Genomic DNA, 27,223 nt, shown 5'->3' with positions numbered 1-27,223 from the left:
CTTTCACTCCACTAAGAGAATCCTTTATCTATAGAAAAGAAGCCACTTTCTTTAGAGTCATTGGGTGAATCATTGCTCCAGGGAATGGTTACTGTGATGGGTAATTCTGGGTGTCAACTTGACTGGACCACAGGATGCCCAAATAAACATTATTTCTGGGTGTGTTTGAGGCTGTTTCCAGAAAAGAATAGCATTTGAATGGGTGGACTGAGTCAAGCAGATGGGCCTTCCCAATGTAGGTGTGCATCATTCAATCCACTGAGGACCTGATCAGAACAAAAGACAGAAGAAGGAGGAATTTGCCCCTTTTTTTCCTGCCTAACTGCTTGAGCTGGGACACCTCATCTCCCTTCTTCAGCTCTCAGACGGGAACTTATACCATTGGCTCCCCTGGTCCTCAGGTGTGAACTAAATTATCCCATGGGCTTTCCTGGTCCTCCAGCTTCTGTGGGACTTCTCAGCCTCCATAAGCACCTGGTGAACCAATTACTCGTAGTAATTTCTTTTTCTTCTGTTTGATTCTTATCAGTTTTCCTATTGGTTCTGTTTCTCTGGAGAATGTTGACTAATATAGCCTCAATTCTCTATTTCTAAGAAAATTGAGATTTTAAAAAGTCCGATTTGATGATTAAAAGTCCCTCGGAGACAGAGTAGGAATGGGGCTTGGCTTCAACTCACTCGCACCAGAGCATTCTTCCACGCATCTCCACTGATTGCAAAACCCACACCACTACCTCACTGATGTCATCGTGTGTGAACCATGCCTTTTACTTAAAGAATTCCAGAAATTGGCCTTGGGAGATCACCAAGGTTGTGTCTCAGCTTGGGAGAGAATGCTAAACAATTGATTTACAGGCTTGCTGCCTTCTGCCAGACCAGCAGGGGGCCCATTACTCAGGATAACCATAGCAACCAGATAATGCCTACCTGCATACTCTACTCCGGCTGTCAACTCCTGTGCTTTGCCTAATATAAAGGCTCTATGGGCTCTTGTCAGAAAGTCAGCCAGGGAATTCTCCCTCTGTCTCTCTCAATCTCTCTCTCTCTCTCTCTCTCTCTCTCTCATTGCCTCCCTTATGTCCAGGCATAAGCTCCAATGAGGCCTTGTCTGGAAAAACTCTTCTGGCCGCACCTCAATTTCTAACATAATGAGAGCCCAAGAACCTGTACTCAGTAACACCTCTAACACAAAGATAAGGTTAGATCTCAAAAACAGGATAAAAACATGAGGCAATTAACTTTTAGTAACGTCTTCATAATGTTTTCTTTAAAATTTTACCAATTTTCCATTTTATTATTATCCTTTGTAATATGTACCAATCAATTAACATAACTTCACTTTACTCAAAATAAATATATTTTATAGACAGAAATTCAGTGTCTTTTTTTTTTTTATTTGTCATGTCCTAATACAGGTATAAAACAAAAAGTATCTGAGACACGTTTTAATCAATTTAAATGTCTATTTTGCCACGATGGCAGATGTGTCCCTGACACAGCCCCAGGGAGTCCTGACAACACATGCCCAAGATGGTTGGGTTACTGGGTTACTGCTTGATTTTATATATTTTAGGGGGACAGAAATTATAAGCAGACATCAATTACCTTATACACCAATGTGTAAGGTGTAGATTGGTTCAGTTCAGAAAGGTGGGAAAACTTGAGGGGTGGGGAGCTTTCAGGTTATAGGTGGATTCAAAGGTTTTCTGATTGGTAATTGGTTGAAAGAGTTGAGTTATTATGTAAAGACTTGGAATCAATAGAAAGGAATGTCTGGGTTAAGATAAGGGATTGTGGATACCGAGACTTTTATTATGAAGATGAAGTCTCTAAGTAGTAGGCTTCAGAGAGAAGATGTGGTGAATATTTCTTATCAGACTTCTGGGTGCCAGATTCCTAGTCTCTCCTGGATCAGGAAAAGACCTGGAAAGGGAAGGGGGATTCTCTACAGGATGTAGATATCCCCCAAAAGAGACAGCTTTGCCACATGTCAAAGAAATATATTTCAGGGTAAAAAACTTTGATTTCTTTCAGGGCCTGTGATCTGTCATTTTGTGATGTATTGCATTGTTATGAAGAGTCTGTTTGGTCAGTCTTTAGATGTCTGTTTTAATGTTAAAGCTGGTCAGTTCTGCCTGAATTCCAGAAGGAGGAGGGTATAATGAGGCATGTCTGACCCCCATTCCCACCATGGCCTGAACTTGTTTTTCAGGTTTACTCGGAATGCCCTTGGCCAATAGTGGGGAAATCCATTCAATTGGTTGAGGGGCTTAATTTTATTTTTGGTTTACACAGGGCTATGTATACAATAAATGCTCAATAAATCCTTGTGAACAAATGAGTTGTTAAATCTCACTCCTGAATTAATACCTTTCATACAACAGACTTTAAAGTACTAACAATGTAAATGAATCTCATGTCACTTTCATAAGCACCTCAGGAGATATCATACCAAAATATGACTGTAGAGGGTTTCCTTAGGCCAGAAATCAAGTCAGTGATCAAGATTTTAAGTGTACTGAGATGATTTCATTTACTTAAGTTTTTCACAATGCAATTTGCTGAGAAACAGGTGGTAATTTGGGAGTTCAAGGTTGTCACCAAGTTTAACTCCCTTATAAATAATTACAGAATTAAGTAGTCACATTCATGGAAATTAATTCCTGTGCTTTACTTAATCACACATAAGCCTTTGCTGACTTCAAAAAACAAAACAAAACAAAACAAAAAGTGACCTGTGGCTCCTAACATCCTGTTAAACAAATATTATGGGAGTCCATCACCTTAGACTGAGCTCCCTGTACTAGGCCCCAGCAGAATAGACAAAATGAAAACAAAGTCACTCACACAAAAATGCCACAGAATCAAACGAACTTTAAGGAAGCAGATAGATCCCCAAACAGACCAGACCAGTTTTTTACTGAAAACAGGAGGTTCTAGTCTACCTGAGTGAGTGTAATAAAAATAGTCCCTTTGCATTAACCTTTATGGAAAAAAGTAATTCGAAAAAACCTGAAGTAACCTGACGATAACCAGTCAGTGTTTTTTTCCTATTGTTCTGTCTCCCTATTCCACCTTACAAAACCCACTATTCTGAATTGCTCCATGGGAACGCTCATTCTATTTTGTAGGATGGAGGCCACCCCAATTCATGAATTGCAAATAAAAGCCAATTAAATCTGTAAAGAAATTTGTCATCATTTATGCTTTTTGAAAATCCAATGGAAATAAAAGTTTAATAGTGCCAAAAGAAGTAAACCCATAAAGATAAAGAGGGTTGTGGATGAGTAGAAGAGAGATCCTAACAAATTTCTGGGAAAAAGATAGTATGAGAAACGTGTTGGCCAACAAAACAGAGTGGATGGAGCAGCTCGGATGATGCTAAGATACTGTGTGAATTCCAAGACTGGCTCCAGTTTTGGAGTTGGCAGACATTGGAGGGAGTGAGGAATGGGCTGAACATGGTGGGAAAGACAGAATGTTTGCACAACTCCTCCCAGGGGTCTTATTTGCATGTGGAGAATTCCCATCAGAAGCTGAGAAGCCTCTAAAGAAGTTGAATGTACAGGGAAGGGTATGTTCTCTTGAGTGGAGGTTGGTACCTCTCAAAGAAAACCTTCCTGACTCTGGTGTCTTCAGAGTGTTGGGGTTCAGGACACATCACCCCAAAATATGACTATAGGAGACCAAAACATGCCACACAGCATATTTCGAGCTGGTTATTTTGGGAAACTGCAGACACAGGAGCCAGTTTGAAAAGTTGCCCTTTTGTAAAGAAAATCCACATCTATAAGGGAAATATATATTAGTAAAAGTACCTGTGTCAGTAAGAGAATTGCTCTGAGTCAATGTTTATTACCCGAGAGACTCTTCATATGCATAACAAGCTTTATTCACCATACATTTCCTCCCCTTGCCTTCCCATAATTTGCATTTACTACACCCTAGAAGACCTAAGCCACCATTTCCTTCTGTAGCTCAGGATGCCAGATAAGCTGCAATCACCTGGCCCTTCCTCGACCCTCATATTTTGTTGGGCTCTGGTGTATGTATGTAATTAATATGGTTTTTCTCCCGTTAATCTGTCTTATGTCAATTTAATTAATACCCTGGCCAAAGGACCCAGAAGGGTGAAGGGAAGCCATTTTTCCCTCCCCTACAAGAGGGTGTAGCAAGAGTCCCACACCTACTCAATTGTATCCCGAGGGTCCTGACACTCAAGTTAGGATAGTGTAAGGAGGGTGTATTTGCAAGGTAATTTACCAGACTCCTCTGATACACCAATTCCGATCCATTGGGCCTCACCTGTCTTGTGGGCCAGCCACTGCTGCAGTGATCAACTGCTTTTTTTTGCTGGTGCAATCCAGCAATGTATGTAGCCAGGCCTCATGAGCTTACAAGAGCTAAACACAACCATTATTAAAAAATAAGTGATATAAACTTATAATTAAATAAATTACATTAAAAAGGAAGATAACAAACACTCGAAACCCATCACTCTCTATTTTATGACATTTGACTATTATTTTTGCTCTTGAGCTATTTAATTTATTTATTTATGTTTTCCTTTGGTTTTTTTTTGAGACAAAATCTCACTCTGTCACCCAGGCTGGACTGCAGTGGCACAATCTCAGCTCACTAGAATCTCCACCTCCTGGGTTCAAGTAATCCTTCTGCCTCAGCCTCCCAAGTAGCTGGGATTATAGGTGTGTGCCACCATGCTTATCTAATTTTTGTATTTTTAGTAGAGACAGGGTTTCACCATGCTGGCCAGGCTGGTCTCGAACTCCTGACCTCAGGTGATCCACCCAACTCAGTCTCTCAAAGTGCTGGGATTACAGGCTTGAGCCACCGTGCCCGGCCATGCTCTTGAGCTATTTACATCTGTTGAATCATCTTTTCAAGTTATCTTCAGAGTCAGTATATTGGTAGCTTGACATCAGCTATGGTGAATATTTATACCATAGAAATGTGAAATTAAGTAATTCAACTTAAAATTGTTGGAGCTTTAAATTATTCTGAGCCTTGAGAAGAATGTGGCCATGTGACTTGAGTCACGGGTATACAGCTACAACTTTTGCCTTTTTTTTTTTTTTTTTTTGAGACGGAGTCTCGCTCTGCCGCCCAGGCTGGAGTGCTGTGGCCAGATCTCAGCTCACTGCAAGCTCCGCCTCCGGGTTCACGCCATTCTCCTGCCTCAGCCTCCCGAGTAGCTGGGACTACAGGCGCCCGCCACCTCGCCCGGCTAATTTTTTTGTATTTTTAGTAGAGACGGGGTTTCACCGTGTTAGCCAGGATGGTCTCGATCTCCTGACCTCGTGATCCGCCCGTCTCTGCCTCCCAAAAAGTGCTGGGATTACAGGCTTGAGCCACCGCGCCCGGCTACTTTTGCCTTATTTTTCTGTAAATAATTAAGACCAAATGGCACCAGAGATAGGCCCCTTTAGATCATTGCCCCTACTCATGTGTTAATAAAGTAATCTTCCTCTGAATGTAGCAACCTAACCAATCAAACTGCAGTAAAGGCAAGGCATGGTGGCTCACACCTGCAATGCCAGAACTTTGGGAGGCTGAGTTGAGTGGATCACTTGAGCCCAGGAGTTTGCGACCAGCCTGGGAACATGGTGAAACCCTGTCTCTACAAAAAGAGAGAAAAAAAATTAGCTGGATGTGCTGCCACAGGCTTGTAATCCGGCTACTTGGGAGGGTGAGGTGGGAGGATGGCATGAGCCTGGAAGGCAGAGGTTGCAGTGAGCCAAGATTTCACCTCTGCACTCCATCCTGGGCAACTGAGTGAGACCCTGTTTAAAAAAGAAAAAAATATCGCTGTAACATATGCAGTGTAAAATGTTGTGATCTTGCTAAAATTTATCTGTTTCTATAAGTAAAACTGTAACTTCTTCACTTTGGAATGCTGACCCCATTTGTTGGCTGGCAGTCAGTGTCCTCGGGTGTCTATCCTCAAGCACTGCAATCAAATAAACTCTATACTTAATCATATTTTCTGAACTTCATTATTTAAGGTAGATAGGAATAGGAGAACCAGTTGTCAAACGTTTACCAGCACTACACTGGTGCAATCCGTCAGCACCTCCCTCCTACCTGGAAGCAAACTTTTCCGTTCTGTCCTGAGGATCCATACTGAGTTACGAGACATCATGCAGTCATGCCCAGGGCTCACCACATGGGGGAGTTAATACGTTGTGGAGCTAATTTTTGACAAATAAGAAACGAGAGCAGGTGGATTAATTCTCGCCTCTTCCCCGCCCCCGCCGCCGCAGACTGTCCTACTTACAGCGCAGCTCAGAGCACAGTCCTGTTGCACTGAGCTATCGCCTGCACTAAGCAGCAGCCCGCCCCTCACACCTCCTAGAACGGCTCTCCCTCCTCTTCCCATTTTCTTATTCCTCTGCTCTGAGATCGAACCCCCTTTAACAATAGCACATTCGGGCTTTGCGTTCTAGAGAAGTCAGGGTAAGACAGGACCTAACGTGGAAAGTGAGTGTGGTTGGGAAGAGCAAAGGATTGTGTGGGAACCTGAAGCCAGCAACACGGGGACTGTCATAACCCCTGGCTTGAAGAGACAAGGTCAGGGAGCATTTAGCAAAAACTAGATGGGGAGAAAGTCATCTCAAAAAGATTTGAGAACTTCCCTTGTGGGGCACAGCAGGAAGGAAGCTGGGAAGGTAGGAAAGGAAATATCCAGTTCACAGATCCGTTCCCTCCCTTACCCCTCTCACCAGAGTGCCTCATTCACGGGACATAATTTGGAACCAGGGGACAGAGATGGGCTGGGGTGGGGCAGGAATGGGAGAAGGGTGGCTGGAAGGACAAATGGAAATTGTTCATCACATTGTCCTCGAGCAAAATCTACTAATTAGCATTCCCAGTTGCCAGTCACGCCTTTCACTCAGGAGAGAGGCTGGTCAGGAGATTACGCAATAGCACCCAGGGAGACATCAGCTGTAGGAAGAATGAGAGAGGCCAAAACAAACTAAGAAATAATGAATTCTGGAAGAAACAAAGGTAGTTTAGAGGACAGAAAAGAACTCAAAAACAAACCTATTACATCAATTCAACAAGGACAGCATCTGGTGAATAAAAGGAACGCTCAAATAAGAAAGAGTTCTTAGAAATTAAAAAAATGATTAGAGAAATATGAAATTCAATAGAAGGACTAGAAGCTAAAGCAGAAAAAGTCTTCCAGTTCCTCGGGCAAAACCGCAGAAACTACAGACCATAGAGATGAGCCATAGAAATTTAATTCAAGATATTAGCCCAGAAAGACAGACCGAAAAACACTGAAGGAATAATTCTATGGAAAAAAAAAAGTATTTATAGAAGAAAATGCCCCAGGGCTGAGTATCTAAATCTTGCAGAGGGCTAGACTTTGTCTCCCTTTATTGACCAGTGCTTGGACGCTGCCTTCAGGGACTGGGTGTAACCTGGGCAAAGCATCTCTCTTCAGCCCAGGGCAATTCCTGGAGAGAGACTTAGGGGTTCACCATCAGCAACAAGTACTTTGGGTAACAGAGAAAGAGTCTTGGGCCCTGAAAGGGGTGCCTCACAGCATCCACCACATCTACCCCTTGGGCATGACTAGAATCCAGTTGCTTTGAATAGACGTTTATCCTCTGTGGGAACAGGTTGTCCAGGATGGTGGTTGGGCATTTTTCTTGGAGAAACATAGAACAGAAAGGATATCGATATACATTGTAATCCCCATGACTGCATTCAGTCCTGAGGCTGTAGCTGATTCTCATTCTCTCCTCTCCTATTTCACTCCGTCTTTATACTCTCACCTCTTGCCTCTAGTACCTCTGCTGGCCTAGGTGGCTTATCTGGGAGAGTAATCCAGACCTTCCTCCCTGAGGAGCACGAGCTCTGACCACAATCTTTCTCAGGCGTGGCTGCAGCATTTGTTCATTTCCATCAAAATTGGGCAGGGTGTTGGTAACCAAGAGATGCTCTGGCCAATCACGTGGGGGCCTGTCTATTGTTCTGCAACAGCAGCCCTTCCTCCTCCTGGAGAATGAGGATAATTTGCCTGCCAGCAAGGTGACTCTTTTCCTTGTCTGCTGGTCTCTTGGCAAGAGGAACCCAAAGTGATAAGGCAGCAGCAATAGCTTAAATGTAGTGGGACTCTTATGGTTTCTCCTGGAAGAAGTGTTCCCTCTCCAGGAACTGAGACTTTTTAGACTAGAGCTGTCTAATAGAACTTTCTATGATGATGGAAATGTTCTGTATCTGATTTGCCCAACATGGTAGCTAATAACCATATGTGGCCACTGAGCCCTTGAAATCTGGCTAGTGTGATACAGAGAGTGAATTTTAAGATCAGGTGTGGTGGCTCATGCCCATAATCTCAGCACTTTGGTTGGCCAAGGCAGGAGGATTGCTTGAGCCCAGGAGTTTGAGACCAGCCTGGGCAACATAGTGAAATTCTGTCTCTACAAAAAATAAAAATAAAATAAGCCAGGCATGGCTGAGGTGGGAGGACTGTCTGAGCCTAGGAGGTTGAGGCTGCAGTGAGCTGTGATCATACTACTGTACTCCAGCCTGAATGACAGAGTGAGAGCCTGTCTCAAGAAATAAATAAATCAACAAATACATAAAGTGAATTTTGAACTTTATTTTAATTAATTTAAATATAACTAGCTACATTGGGATAGTGGCTACTGTGTTGGCCAGTGCAGATCTGCATCATCAGAACCTAAAGCTGCAGAGTACAGTGCCCAGAATCCCCACCTGGGTCACTGGAGGTGATGCTGAGTAGGGCCATGCCTACGTCCATGCCTTGGCTCTACCAATAGGGGACATGGCACCATGCCATGGCCTTTGATTCAGGGCATATACTACATCCCAGAAAATGCCACCCTATACTGGAAGAGCATCATCTCCAAGCTGGTGTCTCAGAGATGCCTTCAGAAGGCTCTGGCATCACTTTCTCAGGCATCAGCTTCTGAGTGCTGCAGAGAGGACTACTAGACCCATGACCAGGTATCCCTCCTCTGCTGCGAAGTGGGCTGCTTGATCTGAGGTGGAGGTAAGTAAGCAGAGCTCCATGTTGGTGGATCAAATATTGTAAGATGGATTGTGGTGCTGGCCAACACGCTACAGGCAGGGAAGCAGAATGTGTGTTGCCTCCAGGCAAGATGAATTGCTCCTGCTTCCAGAGTGAAGGGATCCAGTGTCATCAACTCGCCACCAACTCTTTCATCAGTCACTTTGAAAGATTAGAGGTTCGGTTTTGGTTTCTGTGGCTCGCAAAGTGGCCCTTCGACTGTGGCAGTGGCTCAGCCTTGGCGAGTTGGAGCCCGTCTGTCTGGCACATAAAGAGCCTCTACCCCTGCCACCATGGCCTTTCCCTTTGTGAGCCCGCTGTGCCAGCACTGGGACAACCGATGGCAGAGGCTACAACAGACAGCAGCTGACTGAGCCGTTCTCTCTCCTTGCCTGTGTCATGCCTTTTCAGGGTTGTTTCTCTCTGGCAGATATTAACATCTGTGCCAGGATCTTCACTGGGTGCCAAATCCTATAGACACAGTCACATGTCTCTTCCCCAGGTCTCTGTGTTCTCAACCCTCCTCCTTCCAGGCCCTGACCAACCCATCAAGTCACAACTGCCCAGGAGCCAATGTGGAGTCTGATTTCAGGATACTTCTCTTTCCACATTGCCTGAAGCCCTGTCCACTGGGAGAGCTTCCCCCTTACCTCCATCTCTCACGACCACCCTGAATGAGGCAGCAGTACATCTGCAGCCAGTTTTTATTTTGCACACACATTTCAAGCTCACTTACCCCTGCACCAAGCCTAACCTTTCCCCTCCTCTGTCAGGTGATCACAAGGGACTCTCCCATGTGCCTCTGCGTGCACTCTAAGGGAAGGGCACTGGTGTGGGGGTGATGGCGGCATGGGACTGTGGGCCACAGCTCCATCATCAAATCATTCCTTTCCTCATGGTGCTGCCCTCGTTTATGTTGTGACTTGACCCTGGTTCTTGCTCTGGAATCCAGGAGGGAGGTGGGGACACAGCCTAGGGCAGGGATGTGTGTGTTGTCTGGCAAGATAGAGGTTCCACTGATCCCACAGGGAGCTCTGAAGCTAGGATGTCCCTTTGGCATCATCCTGAATTGAGGTAGACTGGCCCCTTTACCTCCATATTGTCCAGACATCGGCTGTAAGCTGCCTCCAGAGAGAGTCGCCACAACCTCGGCCATTGTAGTCAATGCCCAGAGAAGTTCTCAGCTGTGAGCTGCGAGCAATGGCTCTCCCAGCAGCTGGGGGTGCGAGTGCCTCGCTCCAGAAGAGGGATCTAATGCTAGAGAGCATCCAGCACTCTGTTCAGCCACCAAGAATACAGAGAAGATCCTACAGGCCCTCCAGACGGAAAAAAGAGGAGTTAGAAAAAAAATAAAATTAGAAATTTTATTTTAAAAAATTCCTTCCTTTTGTAAATGTTTGTTAAAATCATCCCTTAATCAGTTAAGGGATCAATTCAAAGACTACTGGTTGGGGTAGTACTAATTCTACTATATCAAAACAACTTGCTTTACTAAAGTAAGCCTTGCAGGAGTAGGATTTGGGCTTGTCCTGTACAACTAACTGCTCCCTGGAGTCCTCTACTTCCCCTCAAAGGAGAAAAAATAAGAACGAGAGAAAGAGCAGCTGCGGTACAGAGGATCACTCTGAAGTGAGCAGAGGAACGCGGGGCCCATGCAAGACTGTGGGGCTCCTTGTGGATCGCCCCGAAGCGCTCTCAATACCAAGCAGGCTTCCAAGTCTTATCACAAGACAGTGACCATCATGTATTGACAACTTACATTTGTTGAGTAGGAAAATGTCCCAGGGCCTTCTCCCTGCTCTGCCATACGTGGAGGCGCAGGGCTGGGGCTGTGTTCTGTGGGAGAAATCCGCGGGGTCAAGCTGGTGGGGAGGTGCTTGGTGGGGCCAGGTCTTTGGTTTGCTGGATGTGACTTTGGTCAACGCTCCGCAGATTTGGCCTGCTCTTCTCTAGCGCCCTCTGCTGGAGGACCTCAGGAACTCTCCATTGAAGATACGTAATGAATATTTTTCAGTTTTTGGGCTTTTCTAGTGTGGGATTCCAGGTGCTCTCTCCAAAGCCCAGAACCTCCCCAAGAGGAGCAGCTGTCAGGAGACATTCTAGAAGGCAGAGAGGAGAATTCCGCCTCAGTCTGGTCTGAGAAGGGGCTAGGAGCCTCTCTGGTGGGTAAGAACCCAACTCCAGCATTGTCCCCCGCCCGACACTGTGAGCAGTGAGGGAGGCCGGGGTGCAGGCCTGCCTCCAGCGTGATTATCTGTCTCAGGGGACAAATTCATCAACAAGTGCACCCTGAGGGGATTCCTCCTCTCTTCCCTTCTTGCTTTGGGGGTGGGAACAAGATTTATCCTTGAAATTGAAGAGGCTAAGTATGTTATACCAAACCTATGATTTATTTTGTTATATTTTATTATTTTTTGAGACAGGGCCTCACTCTGTTGCCCAAGCTGGAGTGCAGTGCTCACTGCATGCTAAGTTGTGGCCTCGACCTCCCAGGCTCTGGTGATTCTTCCACCTCAGCCTCCCGAGTAGCTGGGACTACAAGCACCCACCACTATGCCCCACTAATTTTTGTATTCTTATTTTATTTTTTGAGACAGAATCTCACTCTGTCGCCCAGGCTGGAGTGCAGCACTGCAATCTTGGATCACTGCAACCTCTGCCTCCTGGGTTCCGGTGATTCTCCTGCCTCAACCTCATGAGTAGCTGGGATTACAGGCATGCAACACCACAGCCAGATAATTTTTGTATTTTTAGTAGAGCTGGGGTTTCACCATGTAGGCCAGGCTGGTCTCGAACTCCTGATTTCAGGTGATCTGGCCGCCTCAGCCTCCCAAAATGCTGGGATTACAGGCATGAACCACGGCACCTGGCCACATTTTTGTATTTTTAGTAGAGATGAGGTTTTGCCACGTTGGCCAGGTCTTGAACTCCTGGCCTCAAGTGATCCTTCCATCTTGGCCTCCCAAAGTGCTGAGATTACAGAAATGAACCGCACCCAGCCTAGAATTTATTTTTATTTCGGTCTTCCCAAGTGACAAGTGCTGTTCTATAGAACGCTCACTTGAAATTATGCACATGGCACTTTTTGCTCAGAACAAAAGATCCCCATGTTCAAATATGACTCGTATGGAATGTGCTTGCATGCCTCCTCTGGAGACTGTACGCTTCAGGTGGAAGCTTGGAACTTAGGATTTCATTATTCTGTGGATGCAGGGATAGATGGATGACAAACAAATGGCACATTCCTTTTTTTCTTTTTGCTCGTATTTTTTTAAAAACATTTTAAGTCTACTGTACATACAGAACTATGGACAAATAATAATTGTATAGCTTGATGAAGTTTCTCAAATTAAACTCAGCTCTGTAAACAGCACCTGGGTCCAGGAAGAGAACATCCCCAGGCAGCCTCTTATGCCCTTCGCCATGAAGATGACCACACTCCTGATTCTAACAGCAAAGATTCCTGTGACCAGCTTTTGTCCTTTGCACAGATAGAACTACACGGTGTGTTCTATCAGTATCTGGCTTTTTCGCTCCCTATCAGGAGTGTAAGATTTACCCACATTTTTGTGTGCATAGATTATAATTATGGCAGTATCATCTCTTATCATAACGAATTAGTTTCTGTTCTCCCAGAAGAGATCCTGAGCACGGATCCTAGTGTAAGAAGTTTATTGGGCGATGAAGAAAACCCTGGCAAATGAGGTGAATTAGGAAGAGAGACAAGGAAAGGCAGGTGGCCAATAATAGGTGTGTTATACAGCAAATTAACACTGTGGGCACCTGAAGCTCAATCCCGCAGGAACCTCTGGGAGATGGCGTGGAGATGCCTTGGAGGGATGCAGGGGTCGCGTATTCACATCCAAGCTCCATACAGTCACTGGCTGCTGGGCAAGGACCGGCTGTGTGAATGCCTTGTCACTCCCAACCGGCTGCAGGGACAGGTACATGGGCTCTGGTGTTCGAGAAAGCTCTTGGAGGAAGAATAGCAGTGAAGGCAGTGGGAACTCAGGGAAGAGGGAGAGGGAGAGGAATCTGGGCAGTCAGAATCTGCTACAGACTCCATGGATCAGGGTTTTACATGACGCTTCTGTACTCAGCAAAGAACATTCTGGACCAGGTACTTGCCCTTCCTGAGAGAATATTTGCTGTGTTCACCCATCCCACGTCCTTTCATTCTCTTTCCACTTTTCTTTTTGCAAAGCTACACTTTGCTCGGATGCAGACAGCCTTAGTGAGTCAATCAAACGCCGCCAAGGCTGGGTCTTGACCTAAGCTAGGCCAGCCAAAACCTGTCCTTTGGGGCAGGAAAGGGCTGGGACTGCCTTCTTCTGGGATGGTGCCCCCATCCGTTCTCGCTGTCTGCTTTCCTGGCATTGCCCGGCTTCTTCTTGTCACTTGCTAGTGAAAGCTTTTCTCAAGGTTCTGTGAACTGCCCCATGTTCTTCTAATACATTCCCCTTTTTGGTAGTCTAAGTCCAGACCCTCTAAGCCACAGATGCCAAGGTGGAGTTAGATTTCTAAGAGATTTATTGGAGAAATTGTGGAGGGCACCAAAGGAGGCTGGCAGACCCTTCAGCCAACAGGCAGTTCTGACTCTGTGGAGGAGCGAGGTAGGGAGGGAGGGAGGGAGGAAGGGAGGAAGGGAGGGAGGGAAGGAGGGAGGGAGGTGAAGGGAGGGGAGGGAGGGAGGGAGGGAAGGAAGGGAGGGAGGGAGGGAAGGAAGGAAGGAAGGGAGGGACGGAAGGAAGGAAGGAAGGAAGGGAGGGAGGGAGGGAGGGAGGCGAAGGGAGGGGAGGGGGAGGGGAGGGGAGGGGAAGGGAGGAAGGAGGGCACCAGAGGAGACTGGCAGACCCTTCAGCCAATATGCAGGTCTGACTCTGTGGAGGAGGGAGGGAGGGAGGGAGGGAAGGAAGGGAGGGAGGGAGGGAGGGAGGGAGGAGGGCACCAGAGGAGCCTGGCAGATACTTCAGCCAACAGGCAGGTCTGACCCCTGTGGAGGAGCGAGGAAGAAAATGTCGTGTACATGGGCGCTCAGTCAGTATGTAGTGACCAAGAAGAGGCAGGAGAGGGGTAAAGAAAACAGAGTCAGAGGACCCTGAAAGTGAACTGCTGAGTCACAGCGCTGTCTGCTTCCTGGATGGTGTTTATCCCACCTGGAGACACAGGCTCCATATTAAGTGGACCACCACCCACTGCACCTTCCTGGCCTCTCAGCACCTGCTCCACTGAGCCTTGAGTGCCCACTTTCCACTTTGCACTTGTCATTCTTTGAAGTTAATGGACTTTGGTTAAAAAGCCTGCCTGTCTCCCCTCTCTGAGAAACTCAAATGTCCCCCAAAACATTTTCAAAAGCTAGAACATTTACTTTTCAAAAGTTGTCACAAGGGAGTCCTTTTAAGAACCTCTGGGCAGCCAGGTGGGGTGGCTCACACCTGTAATTCCGGCACTTTGGGAGGCCAAGGTGGGTGGATCATTTGAGGTCAGGAGTTTGAGACCAGCCTGGTTAAGGTGGTGAAACCCCATCTCTACAAAAATACAGAAAATTAGCCAGGCGTGGTGGCATGCACCTGTAGTCCCAGCTACTTGGGAGGCTGAGGCAGGAGTGGAGGTTGCAGTGAGCCGAGATGGCGCCACTGCACTCAGCCTGGGTAATAGAGTGAAGCTCTGTTAAAAAAAAAAAAAAAAAAAAGAAGAAGAAGAAAAAAGAAAACACACACACACACAACCCTGGGCTATTAAAAGGGTTGGATTTGCAAGAATTTTGCTTACAGAGAAAAATTGCAGGAAGCCAGCTTGTATATAGGAAGGTCTACCTAACTGATCTGTGGAAAAAGTAGAAGAGGTATTTCATTGCTGATTTGTTTTTCTATGGGAGTGGGGGTGGCTTTACCTGAAGTCACCTGTTCTCTTCTGGGTTGTCTGGGAAGGGCAACCAACTCATCCCCACTTGTCCAGGCCTGCCTGGGACTTTCCTAGTTTTAGCACTGAAAGTCCCTCGTCTCAGGACACCCCTCAGACCTGGACACTCTGGATGCAGCCATCCGAAGCTTTTAAAACTCCCCAGGGGGTTCCACTTGTGCAGTACCATTTGAGGAACTGTTCCTGGAGGGTTAGTTCATGCTGCCTGAATGTAGGAGTTACCTCGGGAGCTTTAAAAAGATACTGAATTTCCCCAGATACCTTCTTCAGAGATTCTGACTTGCCTGGCCTGGGGTGGGGCCCAGGTACAAGTAGATGATAAAAGTCCTCAGGTGATTCTCATTACAGACAGGGTTAGACCCTCGGACATAGGGAGCGAGTATCAAGTGGAAAGAAAAGTACCCACCAGATTATGGCCATGAAGAGAAGGGGGAGACTTCTAAAGGATGGAGAGGTGGTCAGAGAAGCAAGAGGAAAGCAGAGGCCTGGGCCCTCAGCAGCCGAGGGGAGATACTGCTGGAAAGTCACAATCAAGGCTTGCAAAATGTGCATTGGATTGAGCTGTACCAACGCAGGACGCGGAAGACAGATAGGGGGGCTGAAGTGTGAAAGGAAGGTGAGCAAACAAAGAGCCAGAGGCTGCTCTTTCCGAAAGCCACGTGGCGAGGAGGGAAGAGGGATGAGGCTGTCGCTGGAGGAGTCATCTTATGTCCACTTGTTTTGTTTTCTTGCTTCTCTTCCTTTTCTCTTTGCTTCTTTCTTTTTCGACGGCCACACATTTCTTATATTTTCAGGGGAAGAAAAAGTGTTAAAAATGACCCTCTTGATAAACTCCAAACATTTAAAAGGTGGTGAATCTACCAAGGCAACTTCATTATTTCTGTTTAAGAGCACAGAACAGAGGAATAATTCCAACTGATTGGCACACACGACTGGTCGTAAGTCACACGTTACCCAGAGCCAGATCCAGGAGTGAAATCTAGCATTCTGGAGCCACATGACTCTCCTGCACACCTCGCCTGCTCCCCAAAGGAGCTCTGAGGTTTGGACTGTTGGAGGTGGCCACTGCTGATGTCATGCTTATTTCGGAAACCAACAGTGGCCTGTCTTAGTGCAGGAGGGGAAGGCTCCAGGTTCATTTGGCTGGGTTGCATAGGCGTTATTCCATTAACAATCACATCACTGGGGCCCAGAGAGTTAGGTGCAGCCAATGAAGAATGAGTTGTCTCTCTTAAGATCTGATTGCTGATCATTTGAGAGCGTGCCATGCTTACTCCGTTAAACCTCTTTTTATCCCCCACATGCTCTTTGTTTGCTAGAGAATATGGGAAGCTATCAGTTCATTGATAATATATCCTTTTTTTTCTTTTTCTTTCTTTCTTTTTTTTTTTAGACAGAGTCTCACTCTGTCGCCAAGCTGGAGTGCAGTGGCATGATCTCGGCTTACTACAACCTCCACCTCCCAGGTTCAAGTGATTCTCCTGCCTCAGCCTCCCAAGTAGCTGGGACTACAGGCATGCACCACCACGCCCAGGTAATTTTTGTATTTTTAGTAGAGACAGGGTTTCACCATGTTTGCTAGGATGGTCTCGATCTCTTGACCTCGTGATCTGCCCGCCTTGGCCTTCCAAAGTGCTGGGATTATAGGCGTGAGCCACCGCGCCCGACTTCTTTTTCTTAGAAGAGCAAATATAGGATTCTCCAAGCTGCCCTGGTTATCTCAGAATAGATTATTAAGCTGGTTAGGGGTTTTACCCAAACACATGCAACTGTACAACAGTTTCCCGCAGGGACTTTAAGCGTGGTTTTCTCCTTTTCCTTCTCTCTCCTCTTCTGTCTCCCCATCTTTCCTTATTTTCCTTTCCTTTATTTATAAAGAGGTCATGACAAAAGAGGACAATTGAGGCTAAAAGGGGAGGATGAGAATGATTAACCTTTGAAGGGCTTTGCAAACTATATATAGCAGCTCAGTGAGCCACCCAGTTCTGCGGCCCTCTGGAATGGCTTTTCAAACACATGTTGACAGTTCCCTGACTACCTGTATTCACCGATGTCCCTGAAGCAGTCCATGCTAATGAGAAATCGTTGTTTCTCATGAACCTGTTGTCTGTCATCTAGGGACATTTCCATGTTAAATATTTATTTGCATATATAAAAACCCCATAAGAGCCCATTAATTACCATGGCGCTCCTGAAGGATGATGCAGGGATGCTTCATCAACCAGGCTGTTAACCCTGTCCACAAACAAACACGTACCCATCAGATTTACCTGTTTAACTTAAACTATAATTACTGGGCAATCAGACGGCTGACAAGTGTAGGTACTAATTATCCAAATGAGACTCTGGCTGCTCAGAGGTACCTAGTTATTTTTAGCTCCTTGACTGTTACTTCGTTTCATATTCACAATCAACGCAAGTAACTTGTGTCCAACGAACTGGTTTATCAAGTGCTTTTCTTACCGTTATTGTAAATGTTGAGAAGTGCTACTTTCACAAGTGAAGCAACACTTCAATATACGTGCATTTTAGAATGAAGTCTAAATGATCTACTGGATTTCCTGGAAGAAAATATAGCGAATGCTTCACTTAGAGATGGCGAGGCCAGCAGATGGCGGTGTGGACCAGAAAATAAAAATCTCCCCTTCGTAGCGATGGGGCTTTTGGGGTAAGACAGGCCAGGTTTACTGACAACCCTTGAAGAGCTTTTGAATTGAAAGGCCTTTCAGTTGTCCATGCAGAAGACTTCTGATAAGGGATTCGAGAGTCACGTTGTATGCTGGGCTCTTAGGTTTAGAAAGAGCGCTCCAGTGGAGCAGCGTGGTGGTCCTGCTTTGCCCAGGGGGTGAGACTGCAGTCACCCCGATGGCCTCTTTGAATTCCTAAACTTTGGACTTAGATGGCTCATGAGGACTCAACCAGCTCATTATGGTTTCTGGTTCTCTCACTCCCTTCCTGACAACTTCGCTTTTTTTTTTTTTTTGCTTTAATCCAGAGGCTTATGGGAACTTTATTGTAACCCAGTGGGGGGGAAAATCTTCAATTTAAAGGCAGTTTACATTAATTTTTTAATGTTCATCTTGAAATCTTGGTTCCCAGATGGTTTAAATTAAAATGAGGGTCATATGATTTTTTAAAATATATTCATCTTTGGCTCCTTGTCCTTGGCAAAATGGCTACTTAGATGTAAGTAAAAGGCCAGGCTTGGTGGCTCATGCCTGTAATCCCAGCACTTTCGGAGGTTGACACCGGCAGATCACTTGAGGTCACGAGTTCGAGACCAGCCTGGCCAACATCACGAGACCCCCATCTCTACAAAAATACAAAAATTAGCTGGGCATGGTGGCACATGCCTGTAATCCCAGCTACTCGGGAGGCTGAGGCAGGAGAATCACTTGAACCTAGGAGGCAGAAGTTACAGTGAGCTAAGGTGGTGCCACTGCACTCCAGCCTGTGCGACAGGGCAAGACTCTATCTTAAAAAAAAAAAAAAAGATATAAGTAAAAGACTATTGAGTCCTTTCAGGAAATGTCCTAAGAATCCCATTTTAACAGCCATTCTGGTAGAAAGGCATAAACATATAATGGAAATAAAAGTGAAATGATAAGTTGGACATATCATCCGGACTATCAGTGTTAATTATTGTCCCTTAGTTTCAATTCACTTTATTTAACTGGGAATAATATATATGAAAATACAAAGTACAAAGACTCTCCTCTCTTCTTCCCCTGTTAGGTCCATTTTCTGTTTCTTTCTACCATAAACCTACTGAAAGCAAGTAGTATTTAACCCAGGGTACTATAAATGTTACAGTTTTCAGATATTGTTGTCAAACTTGTTTAACCCATAATCTTGAGTAAATGATAGAGCTTGCTTTTATACAGAATGTCTCCACCCCTAGATTAGTCAGATTCTCCAGAAAAAAACAAAACAAACAAACAAACAAACAAAAAAGCAGAATAGGATGTATGTATACAGAGAGATTTATTTTAAGGAATTGGCTTAACATCTTCAGGGTAGGCTACCAAAATGGAAACCCGGGAAAGAGTCAAAGACTGTCTGCTGGCTGACTCCTTCCTGGCTGGAGAATCAGTCTTTTTCTTAAGGCCTTCAACTGACTGGATAAGGCCCACACACATTTTGGAAGGTAATCTTTGTTACTCGAAGGCCACTCATTTAAATGTTAATCTAGTTCAAAAACACTTTCACAGAAATGTCTAGAATAGTGTTGGACCAAATGCCTAGGTACCATGGCCCAGCCAAATTGACGCATAAAATTAACAATCACAACTCCTAGCTTTTCTCTTGAAAAGATTTCCTGAATGCACAGATAGAGCCTGGGATGAGCAGGCCCTTTCCATATTCTCTCACTTGCAGGCAAGAAACGTTAAGAGCACAGGACCCTGGGCTGGGAGGTGGGGACCTGAGCACTGGTCCTGTCTGCTGCTGACACTAGTGCGGCATTAGGGACAAGGCCTGCAGGCAGTGGTTTCCTCCTGCCTTGGTGTGAGATCTGGAGAGAGCTGGACATCCTCCTACACAGGGCCATGGCCCACTGAATGTCATGACAATAGGACAAGGATGACACAGGAAGGTTATTAGTTGGGCCAGAAGGTTCCAACGAAGTCAGCTCCAGGAGGACAGCGGGAGATGGGAGAGCGTGCTTTGGGGATTGAGGTAGAGCTCCTCATTGTGAGTTGGGAGCTGCTATAGTTTGGATGCTTGTTCCCCTCAAACATCATGTTGACATTTGATCCAATGTTGGAGGTGGAGCTTAGTGGGAGGCATTTGGGTCGTGGCAGCCGGTCCCTCATGAATTAATGTCCTATCTGGAGCCAAGTGAGTAAGTTCTTACTCTATCAGTTCCCATGAGAGCTGGTTGTTAGAAAGAGCCTGGCACCTCCTCCTCTGTCTCTTGCTTCCTCTATGCCATGTGGTCTCTGCGCACTGACTCCCCTTCACCTTTTAACATGAGTAGAAGCAGCTTGGGGCCCTCACCAGAAGCAGATGTTGGCTCCATGCTTCTTGCACAGCCTGCAGAATCACGAGCCAAATAAACCTCTTTTCTTTATAAATTACTCAGCCTGCCTCAGGTTTTCCTTTAAAGCAATACAAATGAACTAAGGAGCAAAGGCCAGAGTCTGAACCAGAATTTGGGTTGGGTTCTGTCCTATCTATTTTTCTTTTTTTTTTTTCGAGATAGGGTTTCACTCTATCACCCAGACTGTAGTGCAGTGGCACGATCTCCACTCAGTGCAACATCTTCCCCCCAGGTTCAAGCAATTCTCCCACGTCAGTCTTCCAAGTAGCTGGGACCATAGGCACCACGCCTAGCTAATTTTTTTATTTTTTGGTACAGACAAAGTCTCACCATGTTGTCCAGGCTGGCCTTGAACTCCTGACTTCAAGTGATTCACCTGTCTCAGCCTCCCAAAGTGCCGGGATTACAGGCGTGAGCCACCACACCTGGCCTATCCTATCTTTTAAAGGACAAAGATTGCTATGGGTTGAGGCTCTGGTAAATTGCTTGCAAAAATGATTGCAATTATTCCTTTCCTATATCCCTGCCTGTTTCAATGTAACTTTGCTGCTCTTCCCATTGAAAGGTGGAATCTACTTCCCCACCCTTGAATCTGCCTGATCTTGTGACTTGCTGTGGTCAAGAGAATGTGCAGGAAGCAATGGTATGCTGAGTCTAGATCTCAAGAGGTCATGCATGCCTCTTCTATCCCTCTTAAAACCCTATACAACCATCAGGTGAATAAGCTTGGGGTAGCCTGCTGGAGGACAAGGGACATGTGGCCCAGGTACCGCTGTTGCTCTGGTCACCAGCCCCATCCAGCGGATGGGCAACTGAGTGCCGATGGTTGAGCAAGTCTAGCCGAGACCCTGGGAACTACCCAGTTGGGCCAAATTGCCAGCCTGGAGAATAGTAGGTTAAATACATGGTTATTGTTTTAAACCACAAACTAAAGTGTGATTTGTTGAGCAGCAAAAGCAGGAAAAGTCTGAACTACAGTTCTAGTGGGAGATTTCTTCCTCTAGATCCTTGCTACCGGGAATAGCTCCAGTGAATGGATAGGCAGGCTGCCCCATACTGCTAGCTACAGCTGAACTTTAATTGGCACAATTACATTCATATGCAAATGAGACAATGAAAATATTTTTCTTGCCCTTAATAGCATCTTTAATTATCTGGGAGCTCTCAGGATCAAAGAATGTACAACATAAGGCCACAAGTCTGTTTTTGTGGTCTAGTGATTCTTACATCATTGCATCCTCTTGGGAAATGCACCCTTGCTTGGAAATTTCAAGTCAACAACTCCTTGTTAACATCCCTTGTTAGAAGCCCTGTCTCAAGCTTCTTAAATGAATCTACTTCTCAACCCACCCCAAGCCCAAAGCATTCAGTTCCGCTTTAGGTCCCAGACCACACCCTATGGGAAGTGGATATAATAACCTGTCTCAATAACCCAACCTCTGTCTTAAGTCACCCCTGTCAGACCTTGGCCCTAAAGCCCCTTTGGTACTAGTTAGACTAACAAGAGTCCCTATGTCAGGGGTCCTCAATCCCTGGTACCAGGGGTACTGGTCAGTGGCCTGTTAGGAACCAGGCTGCATAGCAGGAGGTGAGTGGCAGGTGAGCAAGGTCAGCTTCATCTGTATTTACAGTCACTCCACCGGCTCACATTACCACCTGCACTCCGCCTCCCATCAGAGCAGCAGTGGCATTAGATTCTCATAAGTGCGCAACCCTTATTGTGAACTGTGCATGCCAGGGACGTAGGTTGTGCTCCTTATGAGAATCTAATGCCTGATGACCTGTCACTGTCTCCCATCACCCCCAGATGGGACCATCTAGTTGCAGGAAACCAAGCTCAGGGCTTCCACTGATTCTACATTATGGTGAATTGTATAATTATTTCATTACATATTACAATGTCACAATAGAAATAAAGTGCACAATAAATGTAATGCCCTTGAATCATCCAGAAACCATTCCCCTCCCATCTGGTTGGTGGGAAAAATTTTCTCCTATGAAACTGGTCCTGGTGCCACAAAGGTTGGGGGACCACTGCTCTAAGTGGTACATTCACGGCACCTGTGTTCTCCCCAGCACGGGTCTCCTGCCTCACTGTCAACTCAGCCATGAGACTAGACCTACATTCCAGTTTCATATGCAAGTCCTACTGGGCCTGGAGTCCGGTGCTGCCCACTTCCTATCTGCCTGGATTCCTGACAATGAACTCCATCCTCCAGGTGGCATCCTACTCTCCCTTCCCTCCTTCTTCAGGAATTAATGTTCTGGACATTATATCACTTCACCACACTGAGGTCTGTGATGCACAAAGTGGAGAACAGCTCATTCCAATCCCTCGATAAGTCTCTCAAAGCTCAGGGCACTTTATTTCCTCCCGGTAAATAAAAAGTGGATGGTGGTTTGGGCCAACAGGATAACACGCCACTTTCTGGTATTTCCATTGGAACAGTTTTGTAATACACGGAAACTGTTCACATGAGATTATCTGGGTTTTATGATTGTCCTATGAGATATATAGGATATAGGACAGTTATCAATATTCTCCTTTTACAGGTGGGGAAACTGAGGGTTGAGATCACATGACTTGTAAATGATGGATCTGGGAACTGAACTCAGTTCTCCTGATTCCAAACCCTATCTTTCTTGGAATGAGAGAAGAATGTGGACTCCTGGCAGAGAGTCCATAGTCCCAAACACTCATTTTTTCCCCTTCAAACCCAGCTACCGAGATGGCATGGTGAGAGAGGGGACACATTAGAGCACTGTGACCTTAGAATCAAACAAGTCTTAAAAGAACATACCACTGTTGACGAAAATGTATCACAGCAAAAGAAAAACCATGACTGATGCTGCTAAAAGTGTAAGCAGAGATAAAAGAGAGCCCTGCTGCTGGGGGAGCTTATGCTGCAGCTGGGGAGGGAAAGGTCAGCTCATTGGAAAGAGCTATGTAACTAGCTCAGGAGTATGTGGGTCTTCACCGCAACTGCAGGTTGGTACCGTATATTAGGGGAGGAGAGAGAAGGGTGAACTTACCGTATATTAGGGGAGGAGAGGGAAGGGTGAACTTGTAGGGGATGTTTCCTGGTGGAGCTGAGGCTTCAGAAGACTTTGGGGACATGTGTATGACAACTTCCATGTCACATAGAATTTTACACACTAAAGAAATGGTTTGGAAAAACAACCAAATTTCGTTTCTATTTTATGACGGACAGCAACGTTCCCCTTTCCTCTGCCATTTTCTGGACTTCGCCTTCAAATGCTTTAACTGAGCATTTTTGCTGTATCTATCTAAAGTCATGTTCAGACATAGTACTTTTTCAGCTTCCCCCACCCCCATTCCAACCACCAAAAGAGACCATCATCTGTAAATATTTGGGTCATTTTATGAAGTTAGGAGCAAGGTCTGGAGCATGAGGAACCCTCAGACCCCCAGATTTTGGATGGGAAACTAGTACCCTAGAGAGGTTGGACTGACTGGGTGGGGCCAGCCCACATCCTGTTCCTCCTGGTCTCTGAGTGACACCCCTGAACACAGGCCCAGGATGCTGTTCTCTACCTGGCCATGGCACTCTGGCCACTGACTTCGTCCTTGGCCGTCACTTTATTATCACAGTTACAGACCTCAAAAGATTCAACAGCACATAATTAAAATCATCCTCTATCTGTATAAATGTTGCAATTTAGCAAGATTTTAGCCTTCTGCTTTCAGACATTTCTCCAACATGTAGTTGAACCAGGAATAATTCACCTTCACCTCTGTAGTTGAATAATTCAACTACAAAAATGTTCTTGTACTCTCTGGTCTTGAGATGGAGTGTGGGACGCCTCTGTGGCAAACTTGGCCAAGCTTGGACTCGCCTGTTTGAAAATGCTTGGACTTCCTCCTTTCCCTTGAACTGGGCTGCTCCCCTGGAGATGTCAGAAGGGGGAGCCACAGGACGGGTCCCCAGCTCAGTCCCACGGCTGTAGTCAGCTCAGACCCTTCTCCCCTCTCTCCCCACCCTCTCCACGTCCTGTTTTTTTACCTACAAATGACTCTTAGTGCAGCAGGTCTGCCTACATTAGGCAGTTATTACGTGGCAGACATGATTACACTCATGGACACTTTCCCTGATAACTCCTCAGAGCCTCCTGGCCACCCTTTGTTGCCAACAGCCCTCCAGCTAGGACAGCTGGATGCTCTCCAGACTCAGATCTCTGATGCTGCACACGTGAAGCTTGGAGAGGGCCCAGGGAGAGGGAGCAGAGAGGCATGGTTGCTGTGTGTTTATAGAGGGATTGTAAGACTTTCTCTCACACTCAAAAGAGCTCTCCTTGGAGAACATTTCTGTGTGCCATTGTCTCATCTGATTTTCAGGTCATGTTTACATTTGTTCATTTGTTTTCACAGAACTAAAGTTGCTCAGTTGTGGTGCTGGAAAGAAGGACTTCCCTGTCCAAAATATACCAGCAAGACCATCATGCGACCGGAGCAGGCTGTGCCGCAGATCCTGGCATGCAGAGGTGTTGTGTAAACACAGAAGGGATCTGGGCAAATGCATGTCTTCATTTATAACAAATAAAAAGAAAGCAGGGTGCCAGAGAGTGAGGTGCTGACGCTTCACAGGAGGGCTCTGAGAGCTTTCCTCGCTGCCTGAAGTTCCTTCTCAAGCCAAGTAGCCACCTTGTCCTTGTGTTTGTAGTTCCCCCTCTCAATCCAACCACCATCACTGGCCTGGGGAGGGTATCATCACAGGTAACAGTCCTGTGCCCTCCAAAGGCAGCTTCCTTAGACCAGGTTGACCGAGGCACTGCATTTTCCAACAGTCTAACAAAGAGAAGGACTTCTTCGCTTCCAGCCTCGTGGGGATCCAAGGCTCAGAGTCATGGAGTCCACAGCATCTGCCCTGTGTGTCCCAGGCCCAGTCTCTAGGGAGAGAGCTGGGAATGTTATCAGATTATCAAGTTAAAGCAGTGACAAACATAAAATGAGGAACCACTATGGAAGAGGAGGGGTAGGGGAAGATGGGGAGGTAGGAAAGGAGATGGGGAGAGGCAGGGAAAGGAGAAGGGAAGCAGAAAGGGAGAGGAAGAAGAAGAAGAGGAGAAAGAAGAAAGAGAATAAGAGGAAGGAATCATTTCTATACATGCAGGAAAACCACTGTCAGGGTTTGGCATATTTTGTAAGTTGGTTAAAAAGATAACCTCAAACATCTTCTACCCACACTGGTAGCTTGTACCAGCATGTGGGCTCCCCATAAACAAGGAGGGTGCTTTCTGGGGAGCTTCCTGAATGGGAGGTTGGGGTGGGAGCTTCTGTTTAATGACTTGGTGCCTTTGGAACATTCTCCAATCTTTGTGGAGGTTCATGGTCATCCCACCGCAGCAAGCTGCACAGAGAGCAGAAAGGGCATTTAGTTCATGCTTCCACAAAAGAAAACGGAGGAGACACAGATGCAGGGTTTAGTTAGGGTGACGGATGGTAGATAAGTTTTGCAGCAGGTGGCCACTCCGGGCACTGGGCAGGTTGGTGGGCTCTGGTCAAGGAATCGAGCAGTGGATTCTGTGCAGATTCCCAGGCGAGGTGCTGGTGCCCTGCTGGTGCCCTGCAGTGTGGCCTGTTTACCCATAAGCTCTGCCAGGCAGTGACATGGTATTTAGCTGGTATCCCTTTTTTGTTTAAATATCCCAAATAATTTTCAAATCATTAGTCTCTAACCATCCAGAAATACTGTAGCATTTCACACCAGAATGTACATTTATAATTTTTTTTTGACAGGGTCTTACTCTGTCACCCAGGCTGGAGTGCAACGGCACGACCTTGGCTCACTGTGATCTCCACCTCCCAGGTTCGACTGATTCTCCCACCTCAGCCTCCCAAGTAGCTGGGACTACAGGCACGTGCTACCATGCCCAGCTCATTTTTTTTTTTTTTTTTTAATTTTTTGGTAGAGACGAAGTTTCACCATGTTAGCCAGGCTGGTCTCACACTCCTGACCTCAACTGATCTGCCTGCCTCGGCCTCCCAAAGTGCTGGGATTACACACATGAGCCACCGTGTCCAGCCTATAATTGTTTAAAATGTAAATTACTTTGACCGTTTGAGCTCCTGCTCCCTTGGGGGTGACATTCTTTGATGTGTGGCAGCCGACAGATACACTCAACCACCTCCCCAGCGCTAGAGGAAGGAATGGCGTGGGGTGGAAAAGCCCCCTCCCCCTTCAGGGCTAGGACCGCTCTCCCTGCCCTCCCCCCGCAGGTTTGTCTTCTCTCCTCCACACTGCTGCTGTCGGTGTATCACCTGGCCAGAGTCACCTGGCTTGCTTCCTTCTTTCCAGATAGGCCACTGCCTTTTGATACAGGTGTCTCAATTACTTGTGTGCCTTGCTAGGGACCCCAACTTGCCATTTTCACAGTAAAAGTTGACGTGTAGATCCAAGGGATTATGTAGAACCTTTGCACAATCAGCTTCAGAAAATAGCTCAGATTTACAGAAATGGATCAGTAAGCCAAACATCTTCTTGTAGAAGCTATTGATAGGTTTGTTTTTTCTATTTTTTACATATATAGTCATCCATTGGTATATGTTGGGGATTGGCCAGGACACCCACGTATACCCAAATCTACACACCCTTGAGTCCCACAGTCAGCCCTTCTGTGTAATATGAAAAATCTGTGTTATATGAAAACTTGACCCTCCATATATAAGTAGCTTTCATATCCCTTGAATACTGTATTTTCAATCCTTGTTTGGTTGAAAAAAAAATCTGCATGTAAGTGTAACTTTGTAGTTCAAAGTTGTGTTATTCAAGGGTCAATGTATATGTATATACTTTTCTTCAACTAAAAGTTTATCTTTAGTGACTAGTTTCTATTTTGTGATGTGATATCATTTTAGAATTGGTTGCTACTTCTTTGAACATTATTGAATTGATTTAAAATATTTTCTTAATTTGCTTAACTAAGAAGTTGGAATTTAAAAAATTTCATTAGGAGTGCCTTGTGTGCCTTTTGTAACATCCAGTTTGTCATGAAGCCAATTAGCTGTGTTATAGTCGAATGCTGGCAAAAGCAATGCCAAGCTGTAAAAGGAGATCAGAAGCACATTTTGTGACCCATTTCTTTGTAGGTGGCATTACTTGGTTGAAATTATACATCAGTGTTATTACACATAGCCAAGCAGGTTGTTAGAATGGATTATCTTATTGTTTTTTATC

Source organism: Trachypithecus francoisi, unplaced genomic scaffold (genome assembly GCF_009764315.1).
Source record: "Trachypithecus francoisi isolate TF-2019V2 unplaced genomic scaffold, Tfra_2.0 Lachesis_group21, whole genome shotgun sequence".
Lineage (NCBI taxonomy): Eukaryota > Metazoa > Chordata > Mammalia > Primates > Cercopithecidae > Trachypithecus > Trachypithecus francoisi.
This window is presented reverse-complemented; position numbering follows the sequence as displayed.